The sequence below is a fragment of the Rattus norvegicus genome, chromosome 7 (genome assembly GCF_036323735.1).
Source record: "Rattus norvegicus strain BN/NHsdMcwi chromosome 7, GRCr8, whole genome shotgun sequence".
NCBI lineage: Eukaryota > Metazoa > Chordata > Mammalia > Rodentia > Muridae > Rattus > Rattus norvegicus.
The window spans coordinates 28590881-28606125 of record NC_086025.1 but is presented as its reverse complement, the minus strand read 5'-3'; the positions used below and the strand labels follow the sequence as shown (position 1 = coordinate 28606125).

The 15245-nt window shown below is 41.9% G+C and overlaps 1 long non-coding RNA gene across 22 annotated transcripts in view; it reads left to right on the top strand.

Moving 5' to 3' along the window:
* The first annotated feature begins 14635 nt into the window (after window positions 1-14635).
* LOC102548260 (uncharacterized) overlaps window positions 14636-15245 on the top strand; it is a 93390-nt gene continuing 92780 nt past the window's right edge. For 8 of the 22 annotated variants that reach the window (XR_010053230.1, XR_010053232.1, XR_010053225.1 and 5 more), the window contains exons 1-2: window positions 14636-14828; window positions 15100-15244. This is a non-coding gene — a long non-coding RNA (uncharacterized LOC102548260). Of the gene's footprint in view, window position 15245 lies in introns of all 22 variants that reach the window. The other 14 variants (XR_010053231.1, XR_010053223.1, XR_010053229.1 and 11 more) reach the window with 13 other exon arrangements.

Genomic DNA, 15245 nt, shown 5'->3' with positions numbered 1-15245 from the left:
TTAAGTGGTTTATAAAATAACCCCTGTGGTGATTGCCATTTTAAATGACAAACTTTCATGCTCTTGTGATTGAAAATTGCAGCTACGGGCACACCAAACTTCTGCTAATGTGTTGACGGGGACAGTATTTACATGCTCGCATCAAAGTTCTGTCAGTTTAAAAGATTTGACTATCAACCAGTAAAATAATAGGTTTTTTTTTTTTTTTTTTAGCGGAAAACTAGCAAGACAAATTCAGTCTGCCTCATGAAGCAGATTTAATCCTTTAGAAGGAGAGAGCAGTCCTGTGACACTAAAAGAATATAACATAGTAAGCTGAAAGGAGGTTCCAAACCTGCCCATTCTGAATTTTTCAATTAGAACTGATAACGGTTTGAGGGAAGAGGCATTGACTTTAGTGGATCATTAACATGATCTTCTACTTCCAAGTGCCATGGAGAAGGATCTGAATTGGCTTCGTGGTGCTCTAGAATTGCTGAAAGATTGGGAATAGGGATTCAACTCTGTTTTCTCCTGGCGCAATGTTTGATAAATCTACATCCCATTCAGTCTCGTCTTCCTAGTTAGTAGTAATAGGCCTCAAAAAGGCACTAGCAAACACGAACGCATTCTAAGACTACCCCACTTTATAAGGGTTTCCCTCCTGGGGTTGGAGTCTGGTGCCTGGCATCTCATGACAGATAGGTGTCTATATGTTTGCATACATAATGCTTCTGTCCCAAACTACATACCAAAAGCCCTGGGGGAAAAGGGACTTGTTAATCTGTTCCTATTCTTGCCAATTTCTAGGTCAAATGTCCTGATTATGTATTTAATGAGGTAGTTTGAAGTTAGTCCCAAGTTATTCTACTGATCTGGTGAGTTCTTGCGCTCCTCACTGTAGCCTGGATTCCTGCGTTTGTGCATCATGCCTTTTCAAGGACCTCATCTGTTTGCAAGAGAAGACAGAGGTGAGGGTTTCTCAGCCTACAGGGTAGGCTTCCCTGTCTACCCAAATATGCCTTGAGGCAATGATGTTAGCCTAGAAGGCTCTTGACAAAGGACAGAATGAGTGTGGCTTAGGATCACCCAACTTTCAGAAACCGAGGCATCAGATGATTTTTGCTTTCGTTGATGTTTACTACACCAGTGTATTCAACCGCACCTAGAATTTCTCCCAGAAGTTGGCATCACACACATGAATTCGTGGGCTGAAGAACCAGTGAGCCTTCTTTCTCCTCCTGTGGATACACTCACTGTTTGTCCTTTTCATAGTCTGGATGTTTTTCCCATTCCTCAGTAATAAAACAATATTATTGCTTCTTTCCCTACCCCAAGGTTTACCTATTTCCAAAGTCCCAGATGTTCTTTCAGATAAAGAGGGGAAGGGGAGGAGAAAAGCTTGGGCTTTTCTCTTGCTCTTGCCCTCTTGCCCTCTTCCCCTTTGTCCCTTCTTTCCCCATTCCCTTTCCCCCTTCCCTCCACCAGCCCCAATTACATGGTGTTCTTTATAAGAGTTACCTTGGTCATGGTATCTCTTGACTGTGGTGAAACCCTAAGACATTGGGTGTGGTGGTTCCTATTTTGAATCTAGTTTTAAGGTGGTAGGGACAGGCAGAAACCCAGGGCTCCAAAGCCAGACATTCTAGCCTCATAATTAAGTTCCAGTCCAATGGGGAGCACTATCCCACAAACAACAACAGACAAGATAGTTGGCTCCTGAGGAATGAGACATGAGGTTGAACACACACACACACACACACACACACACACACACACACACACACACACACACACACACTGTCAGCTTATCTTTAAATGTCTGAAAGCCAAGATGCAATTTTCGAGCTTTCAGAATTTTGACTGTATAGCCTGTGGGCAGAGCATCTGTCCCCTTCTGGTTTCTATTTTTCTCTCCCCAGGTTTTTGTCCATGGATGCCTTTGGAGACCTCCCTGATGTGTTTTCAGTTTGTAACTACTATAGGTTCTGCCCCTTTGAATGTGAGTGCTCTTCCACTGAGAGCGAAACAGAATAACAACAGGTGATGCTGACGGGTCCTGTGACTGTTGAGGAAACCTTTCTTTCAGTATTCGTAACTGTTCAATGTGGTATAATAATAACAAAGAAACCATACATCCTATGCAGGGAGATCAGCAATGGGTGAGATCTTCAGTGCAGTATGCAGGTGTGGAAAACTGTGCATACATGCATACATTGCATACATGAAGTGCAGACTTTTTTACCTACAAACTTGGAATGCCCAACCAAGGCTCATATCATATGTCTACTACCCACTGGCTGCTTAGTTTGCAACAAAAAGTGTTTAGCTGTTTTCTGTTTCAGTTTCCTCATCTGGTTTTAGTTGCTAGGACCTATCATAGCGCTACTGAAATTAAATGAGTACTGTTTTAAAACATCATTTATTCAGAATAACACCCGTCATACACACAATCTCAATCCTAATTTTCATCTTTTGTTATAATATAGCAGAAACAACATGCTCTGGTCCCTTACTCCCTTCCCCACACAGCCCACCCACTACCAAGAGTCAGCTCTCCTTTCTCCTATGCCACTCAGTATGTTTATAACAGCCCTGTATTGGATAATGATGGTCTCTCTCCAAGGTGCTAGTTGTCAATGTAGGGAAATGTTCGTGACTGCTTGTAAAAGCCCTTGCCTCAAGGTCAGCTTTCCACCAGCATTGTCATAGGCTGTCTTACTGGTGCCTCTAGCCACCTGCTGATGTTTTTGTTTTGTTTTGGACTTCCTTAAAAATGTAACAAATGCAATAACATGCATGGGTCTTTAGGAGTCCCCTGTAGTGCTCGCTTCTATTCTCCCCTTTAATTGGCCACTGCCCAACTATGCTATCTTTCGTGTTTAATTTTACCATCTCCTCACCTGTGATCTCTATAGTGTATGGGCCCATCCATCATCCTTTATCCACCTTTCCAGAACTGAAACAGACCTAACACCTAGCTTGCTTCCTTCCTTCCTTCCCTCCCTTCTCTCTCTCTCATTCTCTCTCTCATTCTCTCTCATTCTCTCTCATTCTCTCTCTCTCTCTCTTCTTCCTCCCCTCTTTCCCTGCCTCCCCACCTTCCTTTCAGGTTGCTACTAAAACTCTTTCATCGTCAAGAAATAACATGAACTTGGCTGTAAAGTTTATAATCTCTACATCACCCCACAGTATAACAAATATGATAGGTCACAGAACAACTGCTACATCTATAATAACCAGTGCATTAGATTATAGAGATGGCTTTATGAAATAAAAATATATTCATTTTCTTACAGTCCTGAAGTACCAAATATCCAAATATTTCTTAATTTTGAGGAGTATTTAGCTCCCGGACTTTCTGATAAGAGACTTGAATGGTGTGTGTGTGTGTGTGTGTGTGTGTGTGTGTGTGTGTGTGTGTCTGTTTGTCTGTGTATCTGTCTATCTGTCTGTTCAGATGAAGTTAGAGGTCTATTTCCTCTGCCATTGTTCAGGTGTCACTGGCCTGGCGCTCACTCAATAGGCTAAGCCGGTTGGCCATTGACTCCCTTCTTCCCTGGTGCTGGGATTACAAACAGACACCAAGCTATTCTATGTGGATTCTGGGGATCAAACTCAAGCCCCTGGGCTTGTGTACAAACACTTTACTGAGTGAGCCATTTCTTTGCTCTGGTTTACAGTCTCAGAGATTCACTCCATTATCATCATGGTAGGAAGAATGGCAGCATTCAGGAAGACATGGTGCTAGATTTCTTTAGCCAATATTTTTCATTTTCTGCCTTATCTCTATAAACTGTGAGCCTGGTTGACCAACACTGCCTCAGATCTCTTAAATACCCCACCTGTAAATGTAAATGACATTTGTGTCCAACCAGGGAGGTCAAAGCAAGATGGAATGGCTTATGGAAATTATTGTAAACATGGCTTTTCTCAGAAGAAATACTCACTTACTTGTTAATACTACTTTTTCCAAGTTTGTTTTAGTATTTGTGGTGGTTTAAGTAGGTTTGGTCCCCGTAGACTCATGTGTTTGAATGCTTGGTCCATGAGGAGTGACACTATTAGGAGGTGTGTCCTTGTTAAAGTAAGCATGGCCTTCTTGGAGGAAGTGTACCATTGTAAGGGTGGGCTTTGAGATCTCTATACTCAAGCTCTGCCCAGTGTGGAAAGATTGTCTTCTTCTCTGCCTTTGAATCAAGATGTAGAGCTCTCAGCAACCTCTCCAGCACCATGTCTGCCTGGATGCTGCCATGCTTCCGCCATGATGACAATGGACTGAAGCCCTGAAACTAGAGGCCAGCTCCAACTAAATGTTGCCCTCTATGAGAGTTGTCTTCGTCATCGTATCTGTTCACAGCAATGAAAACCTAAGACAGTATCTCTGGGTGTTGTCTAACTTTATGTAAGAGCACACATTAGAGACTTGTGTTTGAGCTCTTAGAAAGACTGCATGAATGAAAGATGACTTCATTTGATCCAAGTAGTGAGTTGATTCCTTGTTCTTTCTTAGAATATAGACTAAAAAAGAAAATAGAAACCTTTTCATTTGTCATACTTCTCATAGAGTTTATTTCACCCTGCCCTTTTCTTCCTGACACACTCTTGTAACTTTCTGCCTGCTTACATGCTTGGATTCATCCACATCTGTTTGAAGCACACCTTGACAAACAGTAATGCTTTCTTCAAGTGTCTCTTGGTATCTCTTCTTCATCAGTCGTATTATTTTCCAGGATTGAGGTTCTAATGAGCTGGTCTTGTCCTTGAGGCATCTGCCTTTTTGTTATTCTTCCTAGAACACAGTCAACCATCTGTATTTACTAGGAGCCTTCTCAAATCTGCATACAAAGAACACACTCATCTTCCGAGACTATTACAAACCACAAATAATAGAGATGTTGCAACAACCATCACCCTTGGCCTTAATGAAACTATACTACTCATGACATCTCACTTTCAAACTTTCATCTTCTCCCTCCCAACTCTATTTATGTTTAGAGTCTTCAACCTCTTGAAGAATTTCAACCATTGACCCTCGCCATTTTTGTTCCTTGGGAAGGTTCTCCTTTTATCCTTTCTTAACCCTAATATTGCCTGGATCCAGTAAATGCTCCTACTGTTTCTCCATACTACTGCCAGGGTCCAGCTAGGGTTCCTACTGTTTCTCTTGCCACAGCCTCAGGCTGATGCCTTCTCTTGCTGAACAACTCAATTTCATTGTTGGCAAAAGCAAATATGAATCCAACGTTGTGCTTCATCTTACATTCAAGATTATCAACCTTAAACTGGCATTCATGGGGGCCTGATCAGCCTTCTGTACAATCATAGGAAGCCCATCTTCCCACCATATAATGGATGAAGCATCTCTCCTTCACTGGAATCCATGCATTCTCCTCTGAGACTATATTCCTAAGGAGCCCAAACCCTGAGAATTTTTTTATAGCACGGTAAGTGCATTTTTTAACAACATTGCTGGGTCAACTTAGTGAAAATTGTCCATCCATATTGTTTGATCATCCTCCATATCTATTCAGTGCCTCATCCCCAGCCTTAATATTTTATCTTATCACATTTAGCTCTTGTCAAATCTTCTTAGATAACCCCCGCCCCGTTCCTGATATTCCCCTTAGCATTTTCCATTCACTGCCCCAAATTCAGTCCATGGTATTGTTCAGAATTTAGCTGAACTTTTTCTTCATAGCAAAACATCTACTTCAGTAGCCTTTGCTGGATGAAGTCAAGAATTAAGACCCCTCTTCTCTTGACCAACTCAATATCCTTTCCTGTTTCCTCACTTCTCTTCTCTTCTCCTGAAATGGAGAAATGCCTCTTCAGAGAGGCAAATCCTTTTACCTATCTTCTGTATTCCATCTCTCCTTGCCTTGTCAAACATTTTGTTGTTCCTTTATCTTCATTTTCCTAGTAAATACCATTAATTTCCTACTAAATTCCCTTTTCATGGACAGTTGAATCTTGTCACCATTTATATGCTATGGTAAAGACAGACAGACAGAGAGGGGGGGGGAGACAAGAGGCAGACAGACAGACAGACAGACATACACACAGTGGGGGGGAGGTTGTCCTTTGGACAAACACACAAGAACCTATCATATCCTCACAGCTCCTGGGTCATCTCCTGTCTTTCACGAGGAAACTTTTCAAATATCTATAGGACATAAAATCTCTACTTTCTTATTTCGCAGTTTTCTCTCAGCCTGTTATGATGGGACTTCGACTTCTGGCATCCCGGGTGACCACCTTTGAATTTCACATGACTTAGCCCCAGGATTTTTTTTTCCTCTTCCTCCTTGACCTCTAGCAATGATACCCACAGTGGGCCACCTTCTGAGATGGCCTCTTTCATGAGTTTCCGAGGCTCCGTGGTCACAGTTTCCTCACTTACTCTTTGTCTACCCACTCCTTTAAATGTCAACCTTCTCAGATCTCCAGCTTTCAACACCGATTCTATATTCTGTGCAGAGTTTCTGTGTGCGAATCTGTCTCTTTCTCAAAAAGAAAACAGAAGTTCTTTATATGCCATTTCTACGTTGACACCATACAAGTTTGCATGTTGAACCCAGACCATCATTTTCATTCTTCTGCATTCTTCACCCTTAACTACCACTGCCCCATTCAAAACTAGCCCCACCTCCCACACAATCTTTCCTGCTCTGCTTGCTGACAGTTCTACCACCCTCTATACAAACTCATCCCCATTGTCTTAACAGCAATCCTCCATCTTGGCCCCTAGCACCTTTTACCGGCTCAGTTGGTTACCTCTAAATGTGTCTTCTTGCTTCTACATTCAGCTTGCTCTAATCTAGTTTACACAGGGGAATGTAGGATGATCATTTAAATCAAATTTTGGTTGCATTTCCCTCCTGTTTAAAACCCTTCCAGGATATTCCCTTGCAGCTGGTATGAAATGGATCTGAACCCTAGTTTTCATTTCTCTAACTATCAGCTCACTTACTTCATTGTATTCATGACAGTATCCTCCTTTCTCAGACACAGAACGATCTCGCTGTGTCTGGAACATTTCTCCCACACAACCCACATCTCAGATTACAGATGTCTGCTTCAAAGACATTGCTATTTTCCTTAATTAAAAAATAAATGTGATGTTTTACTAGCGAACTAATTTTCCATCACTCCGGCATCTCCTCCCCAAATTGAAAGTTCTGTGAATGTCAGGGTGGCTTGCTTTATTGAAGGAACATGCTCTCCCCACCCCCCACTTGCCAAAAGCCCTGCTATGTCATGAGTTTAAGAAGAGTTTTCAGTGACTAAACCAGGAATTTAGATGATAGGTTTTACTGCTTCTTGGGCTCTGGTTTTAGACTCCAAAGTTTAGGAATGCCCCATAGATTGACACAAAATCTCAGTATTAATTATTACTTTGTTTTCTCTTAGAGAATGCTCCTTGCCAAAGTATAGGAAATCAGTACCTCTTTACCTTCAAAGAAGTTTGCTGAAAATGGTCTTTCGTGCACGTCTACCCGTTCTACTGTGTCTTTGAATTCTCACAGTACACGCCAGTCCTTATATTTTATTTCAAAGTCTATCTTTTACTTATTTTCCAGGTCAGTAGTATAATTTTAAAAACCAGGATGATGGCAGAGCCTACAAAAAAAAAGGAGTAAGACTAATCTTACCATGGCATGTAATTTTGTTAACGCTAAAAAAGTTCAGATATTAGCTAGCCAATTTAAGCTGAACATCCCTTGGACATTTTAACAAAAGAAAGTCTGAGATGGAATAAAATATAGGTCGTAGTAACCATAAAGTGAAGCTCCTAGGTCTCAATATCTATATAGAAATTATCTTTTAATGTGAAGAATATAATAAAATGTATCTTTACTACTTTCATGGAAATGTTTTTTTTCTTAAGTGACGATTATTCTTATATTGACTGCCATCTCCGTACAGTAATATATAGAAATGAAAACACTCAGTACAGTAATAATCGACAGTGAGATTCATTTTCTTGTGATCTGAAAAGGCATTTGGAGCTAAAAGTTTATTTGTCATATATCCACAACTCTGTGACAAGAATTCAATATATTTAATAAGTAGTTAGAAAGCAGACATTTCCCCGAGGAGTATAGCAACCTCTAACTAGGATCATTCAGGTACTAGCATTATTAAATATGATGAGGACTAGAAGAAAAATCAGGGTAATATTTATCATTTATTTAAATAGTCTATTTTAATAGAAAGAAGAACCCCCATAAGATGAGAGAACCATTACTAACCCAATCCTTGCTGTAGTGGGCGCCTAAGAGCAATGCTTGATTTCTTGCTCCGTTTTTTACTGTTTGACCAGAAGTAGGTAGTGTGCATTGATTAGCAAAAATGCTATGCATTTTAAAAGAATTGGGGCGGGCATAATAATCAAGTAAACTGAGAAAGAAAAGAAGAACCAGTGCTGGATTGCATGGTGCCGTGAAAACTAAAGTAACTAAAATTGAAATGTTTTCATTGTGAACTTTTATGTTTAACAAGCCCAAACACTCAGAACCCTGTAAGCGATATTAAAGCCTTTTATGAAGGGATTACGTTTTGTATGATGAGTGTTTTAATATAAGTATGGTACGCTGCATAAAATATAACTACATTTAACTCACAGTAATTATGAGAGTTCAGGCAAAATTATTTTTCTCCTGTACTATCACATCGATACACGGGGGGAAAAAAAAGAAGAAAATCTTCTGGAACCTTCCAGTGGCGTGTCTCTGTTTCAATTATTTTTGGCTGTATATATCGCATCCCTGCATCGGCTACCTTTTATATCGACAGTTGGAAGCACAAGCCTTTTAACACACAAAGGGCAGCAGTGCTTCAGCCAATCTGTGATAAAAGGGGGAAAAAATGAAATCGCTATGGAAACTGCTCGAAGGATCTAAACGCAGTCTTTATAAAGTAAATGCCTGATGGTTGTGACTATGGGCAAAAAAATTCATAAATCCGAAGCTATCACTTCTGATTTGTTGTCGCTGTAAACGCCAAGTCCACACAGCCTGACCTCTGCCTCATTGTGTGTCCTGTGTTCGGGAGTAGTGAGGATTCAACAGGAAGAGGACCCACCGTGGTCTGCAGGGAGCACCGAGGGGCTGCGAGCATGCGCCGTGCAGGAATGAATGAAGAAACTCGCTTAGAACGTTTGTTTTTCCTCCTCTTGCCTGCTCTCCATTTTCTTTTGATTTGCAGTAACTTTACAGAGTCCATAATGTCTAGTCTGCTCTGTCTTTTGTTTTGGTTTATTCCTTGATAAATAAAGGTCCGGTCCTCAAATTTAACTCAGAGAGCAATTTCCTCCCATTGAGCATCAGACTTTGATCTTGTATTAAACACTGTCAACCCTCTCCCTCCTATCCAGTACGTTACTCCGATGAAGTAGGCTTTCGCAGTTCCCTCTCGTGATTGGGTCCTGAAAATTATTAATAGTAATAGTAATAATAATGATAATAATAATAATATCAACAACCACCTAATGGGATTGTAATTGCACAGCTCTGGTGACATTAGTTTGACTCTGGACAGCAGCAGATAGAAGTCAGGCTCACAAGTCTGATGATGTCCATAAAGTATCTGAAATGTGATTTAAATGTGGCTTTTTAAATTTAATGATGGTTCACGGGTAGAAGAGGGACCTTGGGTTCAAGGGGACATGGACAAGTTCTCAGAAAGTGAAATGCTTCAACTTCAAGAATAGATTCTTAACTCAGAAGAGGATGGATGTTCGAGTAAGTAGGCTGTGTTTTAGACCAGCATAGCTACTTTTCTTCCTTCTCCAGTGTTTACAAACACGTCTCACTTCGTGAGTTTGATTTTTAATAGTAACCGTTAGTGCTCGCTGTTTGTTTGCTTGTTTGTTAAGTTTATGGCAATGGGGGAACTGTCAGAGACTGCCGTCCACGGTAATTGACCGATTTCATATTGCCATGCTGTATTTAGTCGATTATTAACATTGCTAATCTAATGTTTCAAGGTACTTATGGACAATTAGCGATCACACACTGGCTTCTCAAACACACTTTATGCGAGCAGAGTATCCAGAGGAAAGCCCTAACATCCTCAAAGGGTAGTCAGAGAACAAGACAGAACTTTTCTAGGATGGACGTTGCCGAAAGTCAGCATGATGACCACCAGGGAGGACACATGGCTCTCTAAGCAACTGGCTTGATATAGTCCACAGCACTGACTATTAGAATTCTCTTACTACTAATGACTAGCCGGGCTGTGGAGGTGGCCTTTCCAGTTTCCATGGGTGCTTCCTCTTCCGTTAGAGGAGCGTTAATGATCAGTTACACAGAATCAAATGAGAATGTGTTTGGGCATGCGAACATAAATACAGACGTACTTTTGATTTGAAAATATTCAAATGTCTCATGCACGCTGACTTCACTGATGCTTTTTGTGCACATAATGAAAGTCAATTATCTGTGGAGAAAACTTGACTGGGTGGAAGGAAACTAAATCGGTTTTTAAAGACTTCCTTAAACAGCAGTGGCTAGGGAAAGGTCCAATAACATTTTTGGTTCAGATTGTAATGACTATGCCATGTTAATAAATCATGCCTTATCCCAACTTTTAGCCAAGGATGGAGAAGATTGCCTAGGACAGAATTGTAAGAATGGAGTACTTCCTGTGAAGCTCTTCTGTATCAGGACACTACCGGTTGCTATCCACCTCTTTCTTAGAGAGGCCAGATACGTCCTGTTTCACTCAAAGATCTGACTACAGGTATATAGATAATGAGTACCTATTAAAAAACAAAAACTTCCAAAACTGGAATTCCTGAGGAAATATTTGTTCTAGAATGTTTTATCTTTTTAAAGGCTTACGCAAAGATGCAAAGTAAATATAAGAAATCGTTTTCATTCCCTTCCCGCGCCCCCCCCCCGCCCCCGCCTTGGCTAATCCCCTTGTGGGAGTCTCCTAACTTCTGTGAAATTCTTTTGTGTTGGGTATCAACTCTCATCAGCCAGCTTCGTGTTGACTTCTTATTCATTGTGCTGGAAGTCTGAGAGCACGTTGGGAGCACATTTGCAGGACTCAGAACAACATATTGTTTCTTTTACACATGCTACGGTGTGAATGCCTTCCTTTTGCTACTACTCAAAATATTAACATTCTCTTGCGTGTGTGTGTGTGTGTGTGTGTGTGTGTGTGTGTGTATGTGTGTGTGTGTTCTCAGACTTGACTTCCAGCAGCTGCCATAGCACAAGGAAGGCAGAATGCTCTGCCGTTATTTCAGAGCACCCTACTGCCTACTAACAGATGAATGAAAATAGCTCACAGGGCCCTTCTAAAGCCATGTCTTATCTCATTTAAAGTGTAACACTGGGACTAGATCAGCTAGACCACAAAGTAGATCAAATCGTGGGATGGCAAAAGACTAGCAAGAGAAAATGTGAAATTTTGCTCCCACTAAAGACTGCATACTTTGGAGGGTGTCAGGTACCTCCTAATATTTTCTATTAAATGATTTGTGACCTTTTAAAACAAAACTCCCAGAAACAATATCTTTATCTGACTATGAATTAAACGGAAACCCAGGTAGCTGACTCACTCTGGATCTGAAATCCTGCAATGTCTTGGCCTATACTTTATTACATGTTCTCTGAAGTATATACTTGGGTCTTCCCCCCAACCCCCAACTTTGAATGTCATTGACACCAATATTTCCCCCCTGCTAGCTTTCATGACTACCATTTGACAACTTTCAAGAGAGTAAATTTCTGGGCTACGGAGGTCGCCGGGGCCTCTTTGGAACCCTAAGTGATCACGGTCTGAAGAGATTGTTGGAATTTGTTCGTTGCTCTAATTTTCTGTGTACTACAAAAATCTCTATAACCGTGTCACTAACGGGCCCATCAGAAATCGCCATCCCTCACCAGTTTTCACTCCAAATCAGAATTCACTTTGTAATCTCACATCAGCCCACGTAGATAAGAGGGAGACTTTTAATTAGAATTTTAATATGCAATCTAAGCCACTTGCAGATTGCGCACAGAGGTGATTTTCTGTGTATCTAATAGCTGCATGGAGAACTTAGATAATGTTTAATTTGGTGGAGATACTATTTTTAACTTGACTGGAGTTGAGTTACTTCAAGCATTCCTGAGCAGTCCCTCGGAAGTCACAGGAGCATGAGGCTTTACTTGTGGGAATGAGTAACTGAACAAGACCGTGGAAGTGACTAGGGGGGAAATTATTAAAAACTGGAATATTCACTAACGTAATGCTGACATCATGTTTTCTCCCACATCTCTTCTGGAAAACTCTGTTTTAGGTCTCTCAGATCAAGTTATGTAGACCTAAAGGGTTAAATACCCAGGGGAGCATCATAGGACCCAGAGGACCCTATGAATAGTAGGGCCCCACACTCTCCTCTCTTTAGATGCTACGAACCCAGCACACATGACAGTTTGTCTTTCCTTTCGAAAATCAGTTGGTGCATCCCACTGAGCTCTTACTGGAAGTAGGCAAATTAGGGAAGGATGTGATTTGTAAGCTTAGAATATTGATGGATTGTAGGATTGTAGCGACATCATGGTAGGAACTGTATGAAAAGGAAGCACTTAAGATCATTTCTCTACTTCGAAACACAGAAAGGTGTACGCTCTCCCCAAACTCTGAAACCTGTTGGTGCACAGCAGACACACCTATGGGTCTACACTCTCCAGAGTGTGCTGGTTTTGTGTTTCCCTGCACACAGGACACTCATTCACATCGATGGCCCTCTCCACACGCACCCAGAAAATGATGCACTCTGACTACGAGAGCTGACCGTAGTCAAACCTGTTAAGAGCTGAATATTTAAAAACCAGTTTGGCATACCAACGCTTAGTTTTCTGAAGAGAACAGGAGTGGAACAGAAAGACCTAAAGGGGGAGGAGATTATTAAAGATAACATGTGGATGGGGGGGGGCTGGGTGATGCTCTAATTAAACGCACTTACTCGTAAGTCTTCTCTTGTGCTCAGGAGTGAGAGGCTACAGGTTCCCTCAAAACTATGGCCAATGGGCAGCATTAAGGGCTGGGGTTGGATGCTGTCACCTCTTCTGTGGAAGGTCCTTGCTTTCATGGGATGTGCTTCTGTTATTTTCTTATTGAGAGAGTCATAACAAAGCTGTCCGTTGACAGAGAGCACATCCTTTAAACTGGGGTGCGGCAGATCCGATTTTGAACAGGGAAGAAATGAGCTACAAGATCCTCTTGCTTACTTCCTTCCCGCTTGTATATGAAGATTGGGCGCGTTTAGTGAGAAAGTGTTTACACTTAAGTTTTCTTCTTTGCTCAGTTCTTGAGATTAATAGGAGCACCCCCATGAGCAGAGAGTGCTAGACAGTCTTTTCAGATGTCACCAAGTTAAGCAATTTTTAACTTCTGGTTTTCTAAAGCCTGTATCAATTGCTTAGGGTTCTAGTCAAATCGGCGTGACTTGAAATGGTTTCAAAGTGTTGGGATTTAGAACAAGAGACGCTGTCCTTTTTTAGTGCCCGCCCTCTCCCCGTGCAGTTTTCTGAAGCACCCTGATGTCATGTCCTCTCCTTACTAGTTTGCTTATAAAAATAAATAAAGCAAGCCCTAACTACGTAGGAGAAACTGTTTGGCGGTGCATAGCTGTGTTCTACATGTCTCATTACCATTAACAGCCATGCATGACTAAACCGCCTTCTATTGCTTGGAGTATTTACCCTCTGGCTTTGTAGAGTGATGCCTGAGTGTGGATTTTACAAAGGAATTTCATAGCCATCTCTGCTCTCTGCAGCACATCCACTATCTCAGAATCCTGGCAACGGTGCTCAGGGAAAGTGAAGGGCACGTAGTGAGTCCTTTCCGGCTCACCTCTTGTCTTAACTCAGGGACAAGCTACTTTCCTTTAATTCTGTCCCCCATTTCCCACTACTGTCATATAACCAAAGGCAAAGCCTCCTTCTTTGTACACTGCAAAGGAAAAGAAAACCATCCAGTTAAAACACAGACACGAAAACTAGACAGCACAGTGTGGTCTGTTGAGGGCCAGGAATTTAAAGAAACAACTGTGTTGTCGACCAAGGAGAATGGAGAATAAGCCATCTCTCCCCACCCTCCATCCCCGCCTTGGAGTTTCTGTAATTTTGCAAGATTTAGGCATTGGTAAGGAATTAGAGATGAGAGACATTTGGGGGAATCTTGAGAAAGCAACAGAGTTTAAAAAGGGACAGGAGGACCAAGGAGAGTTCGGTCCCTAGGGAAACAGGTTTACTAGGGTGGCATTTGACAGAGAATATTTTGAATGGGCTTTACCCCTATGCATAAGATTGGGACCCTTCTGGTTGAAGGGACCCCATCTGTACTGGGACATCTATATTTCCATTCAGGGTATTTGAAATAACCTTGATTCTCATCTTCCTCCCTTATTAAATTGGCAGCCCTGCTCACGGTACACATCAAGGTTTTGTCTTATGCGCCAAGTCTTCCTCTTCTAACCCTTTCTAACCCTTCATTTCTTCCCAGAGAAAGAAGTCATTTACCGTCAAATGCCACGTTTCAGGACTAGTAGCTAAAGTCCCTCTTTGGGGGGGGGATGCGGGCTTAGCTCCTGCCATGAGCTCATCTGTCTCAGCCCCATTTATTTCTCCTGGGTGATGAGAAGACCTGTGCTTCTCCGTTAAAAGGCACTAGGAAAGAAGGAGTTAAAGTGAAGGCAGGCTCGCTGGTTTGCTGAGATCTGTCAGAGGCTGACTGGCTGGCTACATATCTGTCTCTGGAACAATAGGTACCTGTATTCTGCATGGGCTGCTGGGCAGGCAGTACTAACACTCTGGAGAAGGTCTGCCTCTGTCTGAGCCTTCCTGGTGAGATTCCCCAGTAACAGTCCTACTTTTCAGAGGAGAGAGAGAGAGAGAGAGAGAGAGAGAGAGAGAGAGAGAGAGAGAGAGAGAGAGAGTTTGAGGCTGTCTACTCTGTTGATAGAGGACAAAGCTTTGATCATTTTTGTTCAGGCTTCACTTGGTGAGAGGTTTTAGGTTCTTAGTCTCAAGTCAGTAGTTGTGCTGCCTTCCCCCCCCCTCCCCTTTCTTTCATATTCTCTTTCTGCCGCCCTCCCTCTCTCATTTCTCCTCATAGGTTCAATGCAGGCAGATGAGTGCCACAGCTGTAACTGAGGCGTAGAATAATCAACACATCGGAGCCAATCCCCCTGACACCAAGAGGGGAATCCGGCAGAGGTGACCGACCGCGAGGACAAGACCGTTCTTCTGACAAGTTTTAGG